The sequence below is a fragment of the Sus scrofa genome, chromosome 8 (genome assembly GCF_054392235.1).
Source record: "Sus scrofa isolate SSC_HxYL_T2T_F1_AM1 chromosome 8, Sscrofa_HxYL_maternal_Yorkshire_Landrace_v2.0, whole genome shotgun sequence".
Taxonomy (NCBI): Eukaryota; Metazoa; Chordata; class Mammalia; order Artiodactyla; family Suidae; genus Sus; species Sus scrofa.
In genome coordinates, this window is record NC_139390.1 from 101,762,173 (window position 1) to 101,781,542 (window position 19,370).

At 35.6% G+C, this 19,370-nt stretch overlaps 1 pseudogene; it reads right to left on the reverse strand.

The window, feature by feature from the left end:
• Positions 1–15,602: 15,602 nt before the first annotated feature.
• LOC102164158 (catenin alpha-3 pseudogene) lies at positions 15,603–18,790 on the reverse strand (annotated as a pseudogene).
• Positions 18,791–19,370: the final 580 nt, after the last annotated feature.

Here is a 19,370-nt window from a genome sequence, read left to right on the forward strand (position 1 = left end):
GCTATATCCCCCTTTATCCACTTATATAAAGAATTTGAGATCAAGTGGGTATATGGTATATTTCTGTTAAATCAATGACTGAAGGAAAAACTCTACTCTCTAAGCACTTACTTGGGTTATAAGTTAAATGGTCAGAAAGCTTTTCCAAGGCCACTTTACCTTCAGTCATTATCTTCCTCCCCTGTCACGAGACATGTTTCTACAATATCTTCTTAGCCTCTTTGCTGAAAACTCCATCTTGTCCTGCTTTTCTTTACCCCATCTTCCTGCTTGGAAAACAGTCACAGTGCTGGTAAAAGACTTAAGCTTAAGAACAAAGACCTAAAGGCAGAAATTATTCACAGGCTCAGCTGAATGAGGACTTAATGCGTTGGTCTAGGCACGCTGGACCTGTGCAGATTGGCATGCCGTTTGCATAGCATAATACGTACTCTTAAGAATAAAAGTGGAGCCCCATGGCCCCAAGGGGTTTATGAGGGGTCGTTAGCAGGATATGCATTAGCAAGGAGAACCGAGGTGCAAACTATGGCACACGGGGTTGCTGCAGATAGGCATGAGGTCTGCAGAAGCATGATGGTGATCTCTAGATGCTATGCATAGATAGCTGACGCCAAGCTTCCTCAAATACTAATGATTGTTAAATGCCTGAAGGTCAGAATAAAAGCTTAATCAGCAACCGGCTTTGTGACTTTCAAAATAACTTAAAAAACCTGTATCCTGCACCTACAACCCCCTTCTCACTTGACATAATCCTAAAAAACACAATAAAAGCAGTGTGGTTTCTTAAGGCGGTGCTCTTGGTCCCTGAGACCTTGAGTCCTCTGGTTCCCACCTTTACTGAAGATAAATGTCTCTGTGTCTTATTTTATGTTAACTTTTTTCCATAAGTTTCACAGCACCTGTTCTTCAGCCCCATCCTGCTGAGCTGGTCTCCGCACTCCCCAACAACCATTCTCCTCTCCAAGTCGCCTGAAAAGATCCTTTTTTCTTTCCTCACTTTAAAAAAATTTCATTGGCTCTCCTTGCTTCACGAAAAAGTTAAAAATATTTGGCACAGGAAGTGTACTACACAGCTATAGCAAGTGGCCCTTGTTAAGACAGCCGACACTCCCAACTTTATCCCACATTTTTACATGCTACAACCGGCTGACCCTTTCTCAGTTCTTCAGGTCCACGCACTCTCCCTCACTCATTGCTGTGCCTTTGCATAAACTGATTCCTCTGGCTAGGAAACACCCCACCACCACTCCCCACCTTCTCTAGCTGATGCCTTTTCACTTGGGTAAATTCTTAATTTTCTTTCAGGTCAGTGCTTTAAACTTCTTTTGGGAAATCTTTTTCAGACCTCAAACAGGGGGTCTGGAAAATATTTTGTCTCCTCGGCTTTGTTTTTCTCTTCCTCTAATGCTGTCAACTTTCCATGTCACATAGTACATACCCTCCCATAATTTTATTGCTTACTTGCCTGTATTTTCCCTACATGGCAAGACCCTTTGATGGCAGAAGGGGTCATTGGTCACAAAAGGTGGCTATGCATAGAAATAGTATTTACTCTAGGAGAACTTGGAAGCAAAGACCTCATAATTCTAGGGCAGCTCTGAATCTCAGGTCATTATTTTTTAGATTGAGACTGAATATTTTTCCCCTCTGAACCTAAAACAATACTGGGGACATGATAAGGGTTTCCAGATTATGAGAGAGAGAGAGTGAGTCATGGCTGATCACATGATTGACCAATATGTAAAGAAGTCCAGCTTAATCAGGAGATAAACTGACACTGTCTAGAGAGAAATTGAGCTTTCCCGCCAGCAAATTTCTTAAAAAGGTCAGCTCTTTCTTATCCTGAAATCACATACCCAACTCCCTGAAGAATATTCTATCTAAACTCCATATCACTTTTTTTACACATATAAAAGCTGCAAAAATTGCAATGAGAAGCAAGCAAATTCAGGGCAACATGTAGTGAGAATTTACTTATTTGTTTTTGATTTTCTAGGTGGTATTATCTTTGGGATGAGCTCTTAGATTTCACTGCAAAGCCCATTATATTGACATGTAATATTGCTTCTAAGATTGCAACAATATATTGTTACCCAAGTCAGATTAGCATATCAAAATCTGTTCTAAAGCAGAAAAAAACAAAGCTAAATTCTACCTCCTCTTTTAAAATTATTTAGACAAACTGACACGGCATTAACAGAAGTTGCATACATTTTCTCTATCACAGCAGCAATGGGAAGACAAGTCTTCTCTAATCTAAAAAAAACAATATATTATCATAAATCAAGAACTGCCTTAGGAAGCAGCTGGAAATATTGAATAATTACTAAGAGAAAGAATAGTTCAGCATCAACTGATCAAAAACTCAAATATCCATTATGAAATAGATGTCCATAAGTTTCCATGTAGACATAATCTGAAATAATTCTCTAACACATTTTTTTGTTTGGGGAGAGTTTCTCACCTCTCTTAAGCTCACTTTCCTCATGAAAATGAAGATAATAATATCTGCCTCATTGGTTTATTGTAGAAGTTCAATTAGATAGGAAACATAAAGCACTTAGCACATTATTGGTACATAGTAGCTCAGAAATAATTGATTGCTATGCTGTCTAGGTATTTTTTTATGGTTTCCCAATCAAGCATGGTAATTTAATTAAAAATGACTCAATTTTTCCCCATTGGTTCTAGCTGTATGGGGAGGGTGGAGGGGAGAGGGAAGCAAGGAAGGAAAAAGAGTGTGTGGCATAGGATGAAGGAACCCAGAATGACTCTTCTGAATTCAAGATCTGACCAAATGGGCTTGAAAAAGCTAAAGTTTTCCTCTAAGAAGGTGACTATAGAGTGAGGAACATTTTAAGGAACTGATTCATTGGCAATTAACCTAACAGACTATGCAAAGAGCTTGCTGTTCTTGAAATGTGTTGATTTCTGTGAGTTGTCAAATGAACCAACTCTATTTGGCTAACAAGTACCTTCTAGAATTTGTAATAAAGATTAAAATTAGATAATATATAAAGGTGCTACACAGCTACTTTCCAAAGATGGTGCCTCATGAACCATTCTTCCTGTTAGGTACACCCTTATGTAGTCCCCTCCTCTTGACTATAAACTGACTGTGACTCACTCTTGACTAATAGAATGTAGAGAAGGTGATGCCATGGTCATAGTGAGCAGAGGCTGAGTCAGAAGAAGCCTTGCAACCCCAGACTTTGCCTTTTGGAACCCTCACTCTTGACTGGAATACTTCCTCTCAGAAAACTAGACCTATGCAATAAAGCCCAAGCCATGTGAAGAGGTCAATGAAGGTACTCAAGTTGAAATTCCTAGCCAAATTTTAAGCCAAAAGCCAGCATCAACCACCAGTCTTGCGAATGAGCGATCTTGGAAGCCCATTTTGGTTGAGCCTTATTTTGACTGCAGCTCCAGCCAGCATTTGACTGTAACTACATGAGACATCCCAAAGTAAGAACTGCCCAGCTGAGCCCCAAACAAGTCACAGATTCAAGTAAACAATAATAAATTATTGTTTAAACATCTTGAGTTTGGGGTAGTTTTTTCTATGCATCAAAATATAACAGGAAAAGATGCCTGTCAAAAGTCTTTACAGAGAATATAAGGCATAAATAAAATAAGTTTGGTTGGTTGAATCAGAGATTTATTGGAGTCTGACTTTGAATCAACTGCTATCCAGATGATGTCAAAAGATTGGTAGAGATTAGTGATATGGTGTACAGCAATCCAAGATGAATACACTTTAACTTCTCTAAAATTAGGATGCATTTTTCAGTCAATGAGATTGTATAATTGACTTTATTTTTTGTTTCTTTCTTAGAAGTACTGAGACCTTATAGAGTTCCCTTCGTGGCTCAGTGGTTAACAAACCCAATTAGTAACCATGAGGTTGCAGGTTCGATCCCTGGCTTCGATCAGTGGGTTAAGGATCCGACATTGCAGTGAGCTGTGGTGTAGGCTGCAGATACAGCTTGGATCTCACATTGCTATGGCTGTGGTACAGGCCAGCAGCTGTAGCTCTGATTGGACCCCCAGCGTGGGAATATATATATGCCTCAGGTATGGCCCGAAAAAGACAAAAGACAAAAAATAATAATAATAATAGAAGTATTGAGACCTTATAATTGATGGTATATTAGATCTTGAAATACAATAGCTTAAAAGACTCTCACTTGGCTCAACTTCCTCAAAATTTCCTGGAGAATAATTTTTAGTTTTCTGGTCCTCATTAAATCAGTAGAATATCTCGGGGCAGGATATGAGTATTGCATCTAAACAAGCTTTCGAGGTGATCCTTAAGTATAATAATGTCTCAAAAACACTGAACCAAGTAGTAATTTTTTTTTTTTTTTTTTGTCTTTTCTAGGGCCACACCCACAGCATATGGAGGTTCCCAGGCTAGGGGTTTAATTGACCTGCAACCTCATGGCTCCTAGTCAGATTCATTAACCACTGAGACACAATGGGAACTTCAAGCAGCAAAATCTTTGTCCTAGTTTAGAAAATTAGGTGGCCAGACCCATGTTATTTCAGCTTCTCATTGATGTATGTTCATTAAGTTAATTGACAGTTGACTTTTTACATTTGTAGAATCTTGAATTAAGTGAATGAGTAAAGAAATGTAAAAATACTCCCACATCTTTTGAAAACTCCATAAGGTGTAATTTCTATTATACTGTTCAATGACATACTCATATTAGAGACTATAATTAATGACCTCCTCCTTGCTACATAGTTTATCTGTTGTTGTTGTTTTATTCAATTGCCTCTATGGCATCTGTTCTAAGCTATCTCAAATATGTATGTTGCATTGTTTCAACATTGCCTTCAATTTTAAAGGACCTAGATATCATAATTATGAATGTGGTATTTTAATTAATTACATTCCCTGGAGAGAATGGGAAAATAATTCTTAAATTGAGAGGCACAATATCTAAAAGTTGGTATAAAACTGCACAAACATGTTTTCTCAGTATTTAAATTTTTCTTCCTGTTTGAATTGCACAGGGAAGCATACTTGTTTTGCAAACACGAAAGTCTACCTCCAGACATATTTGCCTAATGCTTATCTCTTTAACTCCCTTTTCCTAGAAACGCAACAAATTGTTGTCAATTGTGAAATTAAATTTGACATTTCACACCCTGATAGTCATGTCATGTTCCTAGTTACTTGTGTCTTCTTTCTGTACACTGAAGTGCAGATTGGAAGTAAATACACTATGAAGGTGCAGTAGCCTTCAGCAACTTTGGTAGTCAAAACCACTGAAACAGTTTTATGGAATTGCAGTCATCTCTTTCTGTTTCATGAAAATATGTTTTCCAAAATTTTGTTTTTGGAAGGGCTGGCTTAAATTCTAACTTTGAGAACATGGGGACAAAAATATATGTTAATAAAATTGTAGAGAGTGAATGTTCCTTCATATGGTGTCAGAAAAGGAGAGCAGATTGTATAACAATCATTTTTACCTTATGGCATTGTACACAAAACTGCATTTTGTGTAGCAATTCAAATTCAATAGTTATTCAACAAATGTTTATTCAGTAAGCTCTGTAAATAGAATAAAATTCTATGTAGGTATGAATATGCTTCAACAGATAGAATCAGCTTATGGTAATATTTTGGAAGTTAGAAATTTTGCAATTGTATTTTTAATTGGAACCACTTTTAATAAGAAACAAAGAAAGAAATCTTCACATTAGGAAAACAGTTATACCAGGGATCAAAGTTTATTTGCATTACACACAAATATACACAGAATATCTGTGATTTTTGCATAGGAATTAACATATTATTTATTATAAATATCCACTGTCTTTTTCTGACTGTGAAATTGAATGCTACTGTTCTTTACAAAAGCTATTATTTTAAGTAGATTACAGTTAAAATTGTCCTATTCACCTTTTGGTTAAATAAACAGTTTTTGTTATTTTACATTGCATGAGAGATACAACCTACCAAACTATTGCTCTTCCGGATAAAAGGGAATTCCCTTTGATGATGACTGACATTAACTGCTAATTATTTGAACTGTCATAGCCCAAGAAAAACATATCTACCAGGAGTACTGAGCCAGGGCAATAAAAATGCTCCAAAAATTGAGATAAAATGATTAATAATAACTGATTTAAAAATGTATTTCAATCTTTGGAATCATGAAATATTAAGAGAACTGTTGGAACAACTAAATAACTCCTCCAATTATAAAATAATTCATGTTCATCAATTACCTGTGGGTTTTTTTTTTCCTTTAGTCTAAGCAGTAGTGGATGGAGTACTGGAAGTAATAGTAGTGGCTGTACTGGCAGTTAAAATAATACTAGTAGGAATCAGAACTACCACTTATTGAGCACTTATTATATGCTTAGCATTGGCTTAAGTGCATTATTCCATTTGAGAGATTATGAAAATTGCTTATGTTCTGTAGCTATTAAATGAGAGAGGGGTGATAAACTCCCAGTTTGGCTCTGAAATTTTTCCCTCTGCCAAAAAAGCATTATGTAAGTATTATGGCTTTGTCTATAAACTTATCTTTAAGAAACATCAACGAAAAGATGATGAGTTTTACTAAAATTTAATATGTTCTACCTTACACAGAATGACATATTTTATAGGTAATTATTTTCAATAATTTTAATAGTGATCCATAGTTGCATAGATAGTATTTCGCATATTTTACCCATTATTTTTAGTTTTCGCTTCTCAGTATTGTCAGGCCACTGTAGAAATTATTCCTACATGAAAATTAAGGGTGAGTCCATTGAACTAGTACTAAGAAAAAGACACTGTGATTCGAAATCAAGTGAATCAGGAATACAGGAGTCAGAATCAAGCTTCAAAGAAAGATATTAGTTTATCTAGGGAGAAAGTCTGAAATATAAGCATTCACAATTTAGGACCTCAGATTCTCAGCCAATTTACCATACAAAATTCATAGATATCTGTAAATAGCAGATATCTCAAATTAGTCAAAGTTAATAAATAATAGTAAATAATCAAAATAAATTACAAAAGTAAATAAACCAAAATAAATAAGCCAAAGCGGGTAACTGTAGTCTACAAGTAGGATTACCCACCAAGGATTAAACACCTGATCAATAGTAGAAGGGGCCAAATAACCAAAAGAAGGGAACCAAATGTATAACTTGCTGCAAATGCTTGACTGGCTCACAAGATAATGTATATCTTCTGTTCAAAATACATGATTCAGTAAGATGTGTCCAAACAAGCTAAATTATTGAAGAGAACTGCAAAGTCTGCATATGAAAAGATGCACATGAACCTTGAAAATGCTTTTGTTGCATTATTTAGAATAGTTATAAATGTCAGGTTACTGCTAGTGGTACTGTTCTTAAGAGTGGCATTTGCAAAGTAATATTTGCCAAAGTTCATGTGACTCTTCCTCTGAAAACCATAGGCAAATTTCCTTTACACAGTTATGTGTTCCCTCAACAAAATACTGTATCTGATATTAGCAAAATTTTATTTGTTATTCTTACATAATAGGCTTGAATTAATGTATATCTAGGATATCTTACATACATATTTTAGATTTTTATAACCAATATGATTGCCTCATAAGGAAATTACTTTAATTGCTTTACAAACTACCAAAAGTCACCCCAAGTGTTCACAGAATATCCCATTAAACATTCAAAAGGTCATTTGTTCAAAGTATTTTAATTTTCATTTCATATTAAAAAATGCTTGAGGTCCATTTAATACATTATACATTCCCTAGTCTTCTATTCATGGACAAAATAATTTTACTTACACATAGATTACCTCTGCTATTATTATGTTGTAATTTATATTAGAATTAAGAAATTTCAGAAAATATATTTAAGGGAAGGATATACTTCCCATAATTTGGTGTAAAAATCCTGCATGATAAAATGAGTGCATATCATTGCAAGGGATGATAATGTGAAATAATATAAAATATTTGCACAGGTTGGTTCAAATAAGCAGAAAATAGTTGTGCCAAATTCATAATTCATTAATAAAAGATACATTAATAAGATACATTGTGAAAGAGACTAAATCTATGTAATTTCAAACACTAGTATTTTGAACACGAAAATTGAGTGCATTTAAAGTGATATTGTATAAGACATTAATACTGTGAAAATTTTTCTATCAAAATCAACTTTAAAAAAATTTTTTAGATAACTGTAAATTCCCAGGTAGTTGTAAGAAATAAAACCAAGAGATCTCATCTGCCTTTACCTATACCTTATCTTATTTCCCTAATAGCTAATGATGTTTAACATATTTTTTCTTGTGTTAATTTGGAATCTGTAGGTCCTTTGCAGTGAAATGTTTGTCTTTGCCCATTTTCCAATTGGGTTGCTTGATTTTTAACTGTTGAGTTTTGAGTTTTAAGGGCTCTTTATATATTTTATACCAGTCCTTTGTTAAATACGTGGCTTGCGAATACTTTCTTATAATATTTAGCTTGTCTTTTCATGCCCACAACAGGGTGTTTTTTGTTTGTTTGTTTGTTTGCTTTTTAGGGCCACACCCATGACATATGGAGGTTCCCAGACTAGGGGTCTAATTTGAGCTGTAGCTGCTGGCCTATGTCACAGCCAAAGCAATGCAGGATCTGAGCCACATCTGTGACATACACCATAGCTCACAGCAACACCAGATCCTTAACCCACTGAGCGAGGCCAGGGATCAAACCTGCAACCTCATGGTTCCTAGTTAGAATCATTTCCACTGAGCCATGACGGGAACTCCCCAAGACAGGGTCTTTTGCATAGAGAAAGTCTTTAAATTTTAAAGTCCAATTTACCATTTTTTCCTTTTATAGCTTTTGTTTGTTTTTTTGTTTTGTGGTTTTGTTTTTTTTGTTTTTTGGTATCAAAAGCCTACCCCCAGCAACAAGGATTTGTCTCCTTTATTTTTCTTCACGTTTCATAGTTTCACATTTTATATTTTAAGATGATGACCCATTTTCATTTTTTAATGTAAAGTATAAGGTTTAATTCAAGGTTATTTTTTCACAATAGATGTCCACTTGCTTTATCACTATGTTTTGAAAGGGACAGCTTTCCTCTATTAAATTGCTTGACATCTTTATCAAAAAGAATGTATATTCTGCTGTTGTTGGGTGAAGTATTCTAAATGTTGAATAGAACCTATTGGTTGATGGTATTTAGTTCTTCTACAGACTTAACTGTTTGTCTGTACAGTGGTTCTAGCAATTGTTGAGAGTGCCCAGAAAGATACTAGGATGAAATACATGACATCCAGGGGTAGGACCCATCCAGAGGTCCCTATGCTGTTAGACATAGTCATTCTAAATCATATGCATGTTTTGGCTACTCATGCAATTCACAGCATAAAACTTTAAAAAAAAATACTTTGAATGTACATATGGTGTCTATCAGCCTTTAAGCACAAAAAAAGAACCACTAGGGATTATACATTAAAGGAATCATTATAGGGCAGTGGCTTATTGTAAGGGCTGATTAGGCAAGTGCAAAATCTGCAGGCCACGCTGTCAGGGAGGGCAGTTTGAAACTCTTGGCACGAGGTGAAGCTACTGTCCACTGGTAAAATTTCTTATTATTTAGAGATGTCTCAGCTCTGCTCTTAAGGTCTTTTAACTTTGAATTAGGCTCACCCAGATCATCTAGAATAATCTCCCCTATTGTGAGTCAACTGATTGTGGACTTCAATCACATCTACAAAGTACTATCATGGTAAATCTTGATACACATTTGGTTAAACAATTGAGGGTTGTGGCCTGGCTAGGTGGACACAAAGAATTGACCATTTAACCTAGTTTCATTTATCAAACACCTCCTTCAAACGTCTCTTTTAAGAATCCATTCTAGATGAGTTTTTCTCTAGTTCTTTTACTTAGAATTGTACTATCTCCCACCAAACACTTCTTATTCTTATCTACCTTATTTTGTTTTTTGTTTTTTGTTTTTTTTTTGTTTTTTTGCTATTTCTTGGGCCGCTCCTGCGGCATATGGAGGTTCCCAGGCTAGGGGTCCAATCGGAGCTGTAGCCACCGGCCTACGCCAGAACCACAGCAACGCGAGATCCGAGCCGCGTCTGCAACCTACACCACAGCTCACGGCAACGCCGGATCCTTAACCCACTGAGCAAGTGCAGGGACCGAACCCGCAACCTCATGGTTCCTAGTCGGATTCGTTAACCACTGCGCCACGACGGGAACTCCTATTTTGTTTTCTTAGTATGAAATTCTACCTTTCTTAATCTGTACTTTATTTGTTCAATTTGTTTTCCCTCACTAAAATGTAAATACCATGAATAATCAGGAATTTTCATTTTTTGGTCTGTCTTCAAAGTTCTAACAATAGTATGGGATTTTGTAATGAGAAGACAGTCATTCAATATTTGCGAAATGGATAAACAAAATTAAATATATAGTTGTCTGATGTCCATAGTAGTTCATGTAATGTAAGTATAAATTAAAATGGTAGTGGACAAAAAGGCATGCTGCTCTAGCACTAAATAATTAAATAACACAGCATAATTTTAAATTCAAAAGTTATCCTGAAGAAGCTATTTTTCAACATTTCAAACTGAAAGTGACGATATGTTTACCATTAAATTTTAGAATTATTTCCCTAACGTCCCCACATAGAGTGTGTTACATGAAAAGACACTAAAACTTAGTCTAATATTCTGAAAAGATAATTTTTACTTCAAAAAATGCATTGTTTTTTATCTCAGAAATAATATTTCAAGGAAACAGTAATACTGACTTGAATATTAAAATGTCAGAAAATACTTGTCTACAATGCTGTACTTTAAACTGCACACATTATTTGATTCATTGCCTCTGTTTTTGGAAATCCATCCTATAAAAATACTTTCAAGGTTTACAAAGACAACATTATATGGATGTCCATTATAACACTCATTATAAAGGTAAAAATAATAATCTAAATGTTTATCAAGAGAGAGTTGGTTAAATAAAATATTGTATACCAGTGTTATAAAATATTATGCAGCAGGTTAAAACAAACAGGCAATACTATTTTTTGTAATTTTTTTTCAACTAAATTCAAAAAGTGAAGATACAAAAGGGCATTTGTATTATGAGCCCCTGTATATTAACAAAGATAAATTTGCAGATTTAAACATGCTTGAGTATCAAGAAAGAATTTGGGAAAAATACACAAAAAATTAAGTGTGTAAATAGTAGTGTTTCTCTCTAAAGTGGGATACCATGTGAGAGTATACTTTTACTAATTTTTTTTTTAATATTTCAGCACTGACTGACTTTTTCCAAAGAGCATTTATTACTTTAGGATTAAAAACTAGGTTACAATAAATAAATAAATGCGAATATGCTTTGACACAGCAATTTCGTTTCTAGTAATTCATCCTAAAGAAATGATTAAGGATGTGCATAAAGATTTATGTATATAATGTTCATTGTAGCATTGTTAATTGTAACAAAAATGGAAAATAGCCAATCTTGCAATATGAGTGTGGTTAAATAAATTGCACCATACCTGTTTTATGAAGATCATGTATTCATTAAAATGATGCTGTGGGAGTCTTCTCCTAACATGATATATCACCCTCTATTAACATGTTTTTAAAATGTGAGTGGTTACAAAATAGTACGTATAGTAAGCTACACTTTGATGATATTTATACATCTTTTACAAATGTCTGTGTCAAATTCTTAACTGATTGCCTCTGTTTAGTTGGTTTGTGAATGCTTTTATATTCTTCTTTGTGTATTCATGTAATTTTTAAAATTTCTGAATAGTATGCATTACTTTTAGAGACAGAAAATGTGTTATAAAAAACAATTAACATCATATTTATAAATATGAGAAATTTTCCTGCATGAGAAAATAAAAGGCTAACAATTTTTAGTATAAAGTTTATAAATATCATTCTCCTGGCCCAGATTTTTATTAGTAATACCAAAAATGGTAATTTACTACCCTAAAACAGAGGAAGAAGAAACCAAATCAATATCTATCAAGATAGGAGTTGCTGTCATAGTGCAGCAGAAACAAATCTGACCAGAAACCATGAGGTTGCAGGTTTGATCCCTATCCTCACTCAGTGGGTTAATGATACGGCATTGCTGTGAGCTGTGCTGTAGGTCGCAGACTCGGCTTGGATCTGACAGTGCTGTGGTGTAGTCCATCGGTTACAGCTCTGATCAGATCCCTAGCCTAGGAACCTCCATATGTCATGGGTGTGGCCTTAAAAAGGCAAAAAAAAAAAAAAAAAAAAATCTATCAAGATAGAGTTGAGTAAAATCAGGCTCGTTGGGGAAAGACTAAGGAACCAAGTGTGAGTGAAGCAAATATCTACTTTTAAAACATATAATAATGACTTAGTATAAATTAATTAATTTTATTTTTATTATTAAACAATAAAAATGTAACAATTATCATTTGTCAAACGCTGGCTATATGATTTTTATATAATCCTTAAAACAGTTCTATTAAATCAACCTTAATGTTCACTTTTGGGGGATATTTTGCAGACTTAATTGGGATATCATAAAGTGTTTAAAAATTGTGCAAATATATGCAGCAAGTAAACAGTACAGCTGGATTTCTTAGAATTCAAGTTCAAAACACTTTCTTTTATCTATCCAGCCTGTGACAGTACTCTTATACTTATATTAAGCGATTTGTCCAGATATGCACTGGACACAGGGACACTTGAAGGGTAAAATACAGGTGGTAGATATGTGCCAAGGGAAACTGGGATTATGAGCCCAGGACAATTAAGGAAGAAAATAGAATTAAAGGAAAAAATTTATGTTAGTAATGTGAAGAGTTTATGCAAAATTTCTAGTGAAGAGTGACTAAAGAATAATTTTGAGTCTTTGTGGAGTGACCTGCTATATTCCCTTTCTTTTAGGCTAAAAAATTTGAGAATGGCAATCCAGGACGTGTTTTGGCAAATCAATTATTTATCAGTTTCAGCCCTTTCTCACTCACAGGAAAGAAATGGTGAGAAGAATAGAAAAGATACACCGTGGAGACCTCCTGGACTCACTGGAATTCGGTGGACACTCAAAGAATCCAATAACACAGCATGAGTGGCACCTGGACAAAGGCAGCAGCAGAGGTGATGAAGGGTAAATATTGGAATTAGCATTGGTGCTGGTGCTGGGCTGATCAATATGGCAGGGAAACCACCAGAAGAATATTGGTTGCATGGATAGTTGTCTATGATAGGATACTAGAGAAAAAAGGCCAGAGTAGTTCACAACTTGTCATCATAAACAGAGAGAAATAGGGAAAGGGAGCAGCAAGAGGATGGGTCCACTCATTCAATCTAAAGTTCCTACCCCCTCTAAAAGGAATTAAAACCACCAGAATTGTGACAGATCTGTCCAAAGGCCACAAAAGCAGCATGGAAAATGTGAGAACACAAACTAACATTTTTCTTTGTAAGATAACAAAATACCATAGATTTTTATTACTTTGTAATAAGTAGGTAAATTAAAGTATATTATCATAATCAAATGACCTCTTCCCATTGTTGTTTGGCTAACCTGTGTGCCTAAGTATGTTCAGTAATATTGAAATTTCATAACTTTGTAGTCTTTTGTATCCTTTTAGAATATTATGTGGATATTTTCTTCTTAGTAAATGTGACTATGTGAAATAATTTGTGAAAGCAAACATCAAACATCTTTTTTTTTGTTGTTGTTATTTTTAGGGCTGCACCCTCGACATATGTAGGTTCCCAGATTAGGGGTCAAATCGGAGGTATAGCCTCTGGCCTGTGCCACAGCCACAGCAACGCCAGATCTGAGCCATGTCTTCAACCTACACCACAGCTCACAGAAATGCTGGATCCTTAACCCACTGAGCAAGGCCAGGGATCGAACCTGTGTCTTCATAGTTACTAGTCAGATTCATTTCCACTGAGCCATGATGGGAATGCCATATTCTCCTTTTACCAGTGCAATTACTCAGTACCTAAACTTGATCAAGAGGTACTCCTTTAATTTCTCTTTCTTGCTCCTTCTGTTTTTCCCACTACTCTCTTCCCTTCCCTGAGTCTGATTTCCCAGGAGGGAAAAAAAAAAAAAAATCACCAGTGTCCTAAAGTTGAAAGGGAAAAAAAAAAAATCACACAGCATTAAAAACTACGACTCTGAACTACATAAACATATGTGGGAGAAAGGGAATAAAAAGTAATCATATTGTGTCTGTCTTTTTTTTTTTAACCTCAATGACTTCTATTTAAAAGAATGCTATTAAAATCACTTCAACTCATTGCCATTAACTTGACTTCATAGTTTAATGGTACAATGCACATAGTTACATTTTACTTAATGCTAAAAGATTTTTTAAAGTGGTCTTTTCCTTTTAATTACAATTTCAACCTGATAAAAATGGATTTTTAGAGTCATGCAGAACTCCTTACATTTCTGCTGTCATAACTCACTCAGGGATATAGTTAGATCCCATTTCCTCAGTAGGTGATAACTCTTCCTTCATATTATGTTCTGATGAACCCACTTAAACCCAACACTCAACACGCAGAACCGCTGATCACAATAGAACTTTAAAAGGCATATTTGTGGCATCAAAACTCATTGTAACCTTTATAATGTTAATAAATTGCTTTGTTTATGATCTAGGTGGCTGACTTTTCAAAATCCAGGGAGTTGCTTGACTACTCAAGCTTGGTTAATTTCAGATGGTTTTTAACCCAAGCAGTTGACAATAGACATAGATATCTAGAGACTTTTTTTTTTTTCTCTTTAGCAGTAATCACACGTCTGTCAGATTAGGTCAGGTAAAGGAAGTATGAAGATTAAAGGCCGAGTTCTCATTGCAGCTCAGTGGAAATAAATCTGACTAGTATCCATGAGGACACAGGTTCAATCCCTCGCCTCACTCAGTGGGTTAAGGATCCAGCATTGCCATGAGCTGTGGTGTAGGTTGCAGACAAGGCTTGGATCTGGCATTGCTGTGGCTGTGGCGTAGGCCGGGGCTACAGCTCCGATTCAACCCCTAGTCTGGGAACCTCCATATGCTGCAGGTGAGGATCTAAAATAAATACATAAATAAATAAAATAAAAATTTTAAAAAGATTAAAGGGGAAAATATTTAATCAAGTCTTTTGTTTCCAATGAAAACCAAGTCAAGAGCTCATGTCAATGTTTTATCTCAAAATAAAAAGGGTGAGTGTACTTAAACTATTACAGATGATTCATTTGGGTCTCTTATGTTCATTTGGCAATGGATATAAGATATTCTCTGTGATGGGAAAGGCTGAACAACATTTAAAGGTTTTATTCATTCAACAAGCATATGTTGATTTCTTACTGGGTACTGACCACACAGAGATGACAATGACATGATCCCAAATATACATTGCTCATGTTGGTTTAGCTTGCAGTGTTTCATGCTATTTATCTGAAGGTTAAACTCTAAAAGCTATTGTACTTGCGGAACTAATCAAATGTAAAATTAAAGTAGTGTGTTTACCCAGGACTTTGTAATAAAGGCACTAGAGGAAGTTCTCTCCTGGATAGCAGGTTAAGAAATTGGGATGACCAAAAAAAAAAAAAAAAAGGCGCTAGAGTGGAAGAGTTGTTTCAGTAGATATGTTTTCCTCCAAATTCTATGTGAATTGTTTTCTTTGTTGAGCCTAATCTAAACAGCTGCATAAATTTCCTCTGGCTTCTTTCCTTTAATCAAGGAATTTTTTTTTTTCAGGGCCTTCATTCTTGGCATCACAACTGGGTGCCAAGGCCCAGAGGACTCTGATTTTGAACTATCTTGACCAAGGCTATGTAAGACATTTTCATGGTTTTCACTACAGCATTCATTAAATTTTTGGCCATTTGGATCAGGGAAGTAATACTGTCCAAAATTGACATGATTACCTCTCTTCCCACGTTCTGGATCTCAGCTTTAACTTGGCTGCAGATTTTCATTTAGTGATAGTAGGACTTAATCTGTTCTTGTAGTCCAAAAAATTCTGTTTGCATGATAGATTTGAACACTGGTTGGCAATCGGCCAAGAGAGGATATCTGTCCTTGATACTGATTCTGATACAATTTCAGCTGGATAGGTCACACCAATTTTAACTTTGATGGTCTTTTGCACCTTGTGAAGTCTACAATCTCCATTATGATCACACATAAGTTCTTGGTCAGAACAATGATATCAATGCTTGTATACATCTCAGTCTCAGCATCCAGATTACTCTTACTTTCTTGCAATCAGAAACTTGCTGAGCACTTTTTTCCTTTTCTGCCTCAGCTGTCACCTTAGCCCAGTAAGTTTTCCCTTTGGCCTGAATGCTGAATGCTGCTATGACTGTGGACCTCATGATCCCATTCAGGTCAGAAACAGCCCCCAGTTCCTCTGTGGTTCAGAACATCATGACAGCATTTGCTATCATGATTTGTACCACAGATATTCTTTGAGATTTCCACAAACTGATTACCATGAAACAAATCCAAAGAGGTTTTACTTAAGACTTCCAAGTTACAAACTCAGGAACTACTTGTAAGTATGTTAATATTTCTCATCATACCTTCAGGAAAAGTGCCTGGCTCCCACCCGTGCATTTCACCTATGACAATGTGAGCAACTCTTGATGTCTATCCTCTGATAACACCTGCAGAATGGTCTAAGTGATCATCATCCTGGTCCCTCAAGGCTAGGATATATTCGTTGACATGTTATAGGGTATGGTTCTGAGACTGAACTTTTATAACTCAGTAACAGCCAGATAAAAGAGATGCATAAGGAAAGGAATGGGGAAAGGGTGCAGAGTTTCCACACCCTCTTCGGGTGCACCATTATCTTTAGTTCTCCATGTATTTACCAAACAGGAAACTCTGTTTTACATACCTTAACACTATGGATTCCTAATCACGAGCATGCAATACTGTGCAGTTACCTTTCTGGAGCAGTAGAGAGATATATTTTAGATTCATGAGTGCAGAAATAGATATTTAAAACTCTAGGAAAGGATTAGATCACTCAGGGAGCAAGTATAAAGGAGAAAAGTCCATAGAAGATGCTTAGGACCCAGCAAAGAAGACTGAAAACCAATAGCCAGCAAGATAGAAGAACTAAGAGAGAGAAGGTAACTTTCAAAGAGGAGAAAGTGATTAACTAGGGCAAATGCTCTCGATGGATAAAATAAGATGAATAGTGAGAGCTGGCCATTGCTTTCAGCAACACAGAGGTTACTGTTGACCTTGATGAAGTTCTTCTAGTAGAGCCATGGGGTGGGGTTACAGACTGGAGGGTCCACAGAGAATGGAATAGGAAAAAACAAGAAACTCTCTTGAATAGCTTTACCGTCAATTGTAGGACATAAATAGGGTATTAGCTGGAGGTAAAAGTATAATCAAGCAAGGGTTATTTTCAAACAGAAAAAATAGCACCATGTTTGTATGCTAGTGGTAATCACCCAATAGAGAAGAAATTTGAGAAGAAAGAAGAGATAACTATAATTCAGTAGACAAGAAAAGCTGATATCTAGTGTGTAAAGGTAGCACTTTGTGTTAGCTAGGAGCATAGATGGCTCATTTATAGCATCAAAAGAAAGGGAGAGAATATAGACCTGGGTATGACAAGTGCATAGCCATCTTGGTGGAAGTTCCCTTCTAATAACTTACATTTTCTCAGTGAATTACAAGGTAAAATCTGAGATTAAAGATAATGGAGAATGTTTGGAAAAACTGAGCAGAAAGAAGACATAAAATAGTTATTTATGGGAAGGGACTTTGAAAATACAAAGTGATTACTGCAAAGTTTTAAGAGCCTCTTGAGGTAAACTACTATTAATTTAAATTGAGACATATGTGTATATCTATGGTGCAGGAGCCAAGTTCAGAGAAAGTAAAGTGTTGTATTTAACCAGAGCTATGGTTTAGCCAAGAGAGTAACACGAGGTAAAGGGGGAGAAAGGGGTTGCTGGTATATGCAAAGGAGTAATTATCATGGTTGACCATTGGAGTAAAGCTGAGTTAGGAAGAAAGGATACAAGGAAGGTAAAAGACAGTTAAAAGTAGTGAATAAATGAATCAATGGTTTTAGAAAGATACTTGTATTGTGGGAGATCACGTGCTAAAGAGAGTAAAAAAGCAAAAAGTGGTAGACATAGAATGGAACAGAGAAATTTGTTAATGGATTGAAAATCATTGACATTGATAAAACAGTGCATAATTTTCTCTCCAGCCACCGCCCCCCCATAAAATTTGCATCAGACGCATTTAAAAATAAATAAAGAAATCCCTTTTGGTGAGCTTATCAATATTTTAAGAGAATAAATTTCATTAAAGGACCTGAGAGTATCCAAATGCTCAGTATATAGCAGCATATGCTTAGAACTACACACACACACACACACACACACACACACACACACACACACACACATTATTAACCAAAACAACACTGAGGTATCTTTTCTTACCTGTTTCTCTGTGTGTAGCTGAATTCAGTAAGGCTTTCCTCTACAGATGAATTTGTATCTTTTAATCTTATAAGATTAAATAAATATATTTAAATGGAATTTAAAAGTTCCTTTTCTCTTCAACTGTCATTTAATCTAACTAATCCAGTTATTTTAAAGATATATTCCTTTGCTGTACATTACAACTTTGAACTTAATTAGAATCCAGATACACTGAAGTGCACCTTCTCTGTAAAGTGTATGTAAGGAGGATTCATGTACAGGCAGTGAGGATCATTTGTGGAAAATACAGACAAGCTCACTGCCAAACATTTCACTTCAGCTAGGTCTTGATTAAAGGGCATTTCGGCTTTGACACTGGCCTTTCACAGTCCAACAGGAATATATACAAATATGTTTACCTTCCTATGTTATTATGACTATATATCTCCCAAGGTTATAGGCCATGTTCATGGGAAAGAAGAAAATAGCCTTACAGATATAAGCACTTAGATGGTCATGATTAGGCAATCTTTGAATTATGGGGCACTAGAATCAACTTCCTTTTAAATTCAACTACCTTCAGTTATTCAAAGAGTAAGGAAAACTAGGAAATCTATGTTGCTGGTAGTCACTGGCCTATGGCAAACAGGTACCAATCACCTGCAATGTTCCTCAGAGTCTAAGCATACTTGGCACCCGCAGGACCACAGTGTGCTAATTAATTTTTTCACTCACAAGTTCAATAGCATTTTAGTCTCCTGCAAAATCCCAAGATAAGCCATTCCTGACAACTGGTGAGGGATACTTAGTTACTAATTACTAAGTACAAGTATTGCCTTTGCATTGCATAGGATGTCTTCTCCAGTCCTCGTGTCTGTCAGACAAAACTGTCTAGTATAAGAGCATAAAACAATAACTGGATAGGCTTAAGGACAAAAGAGA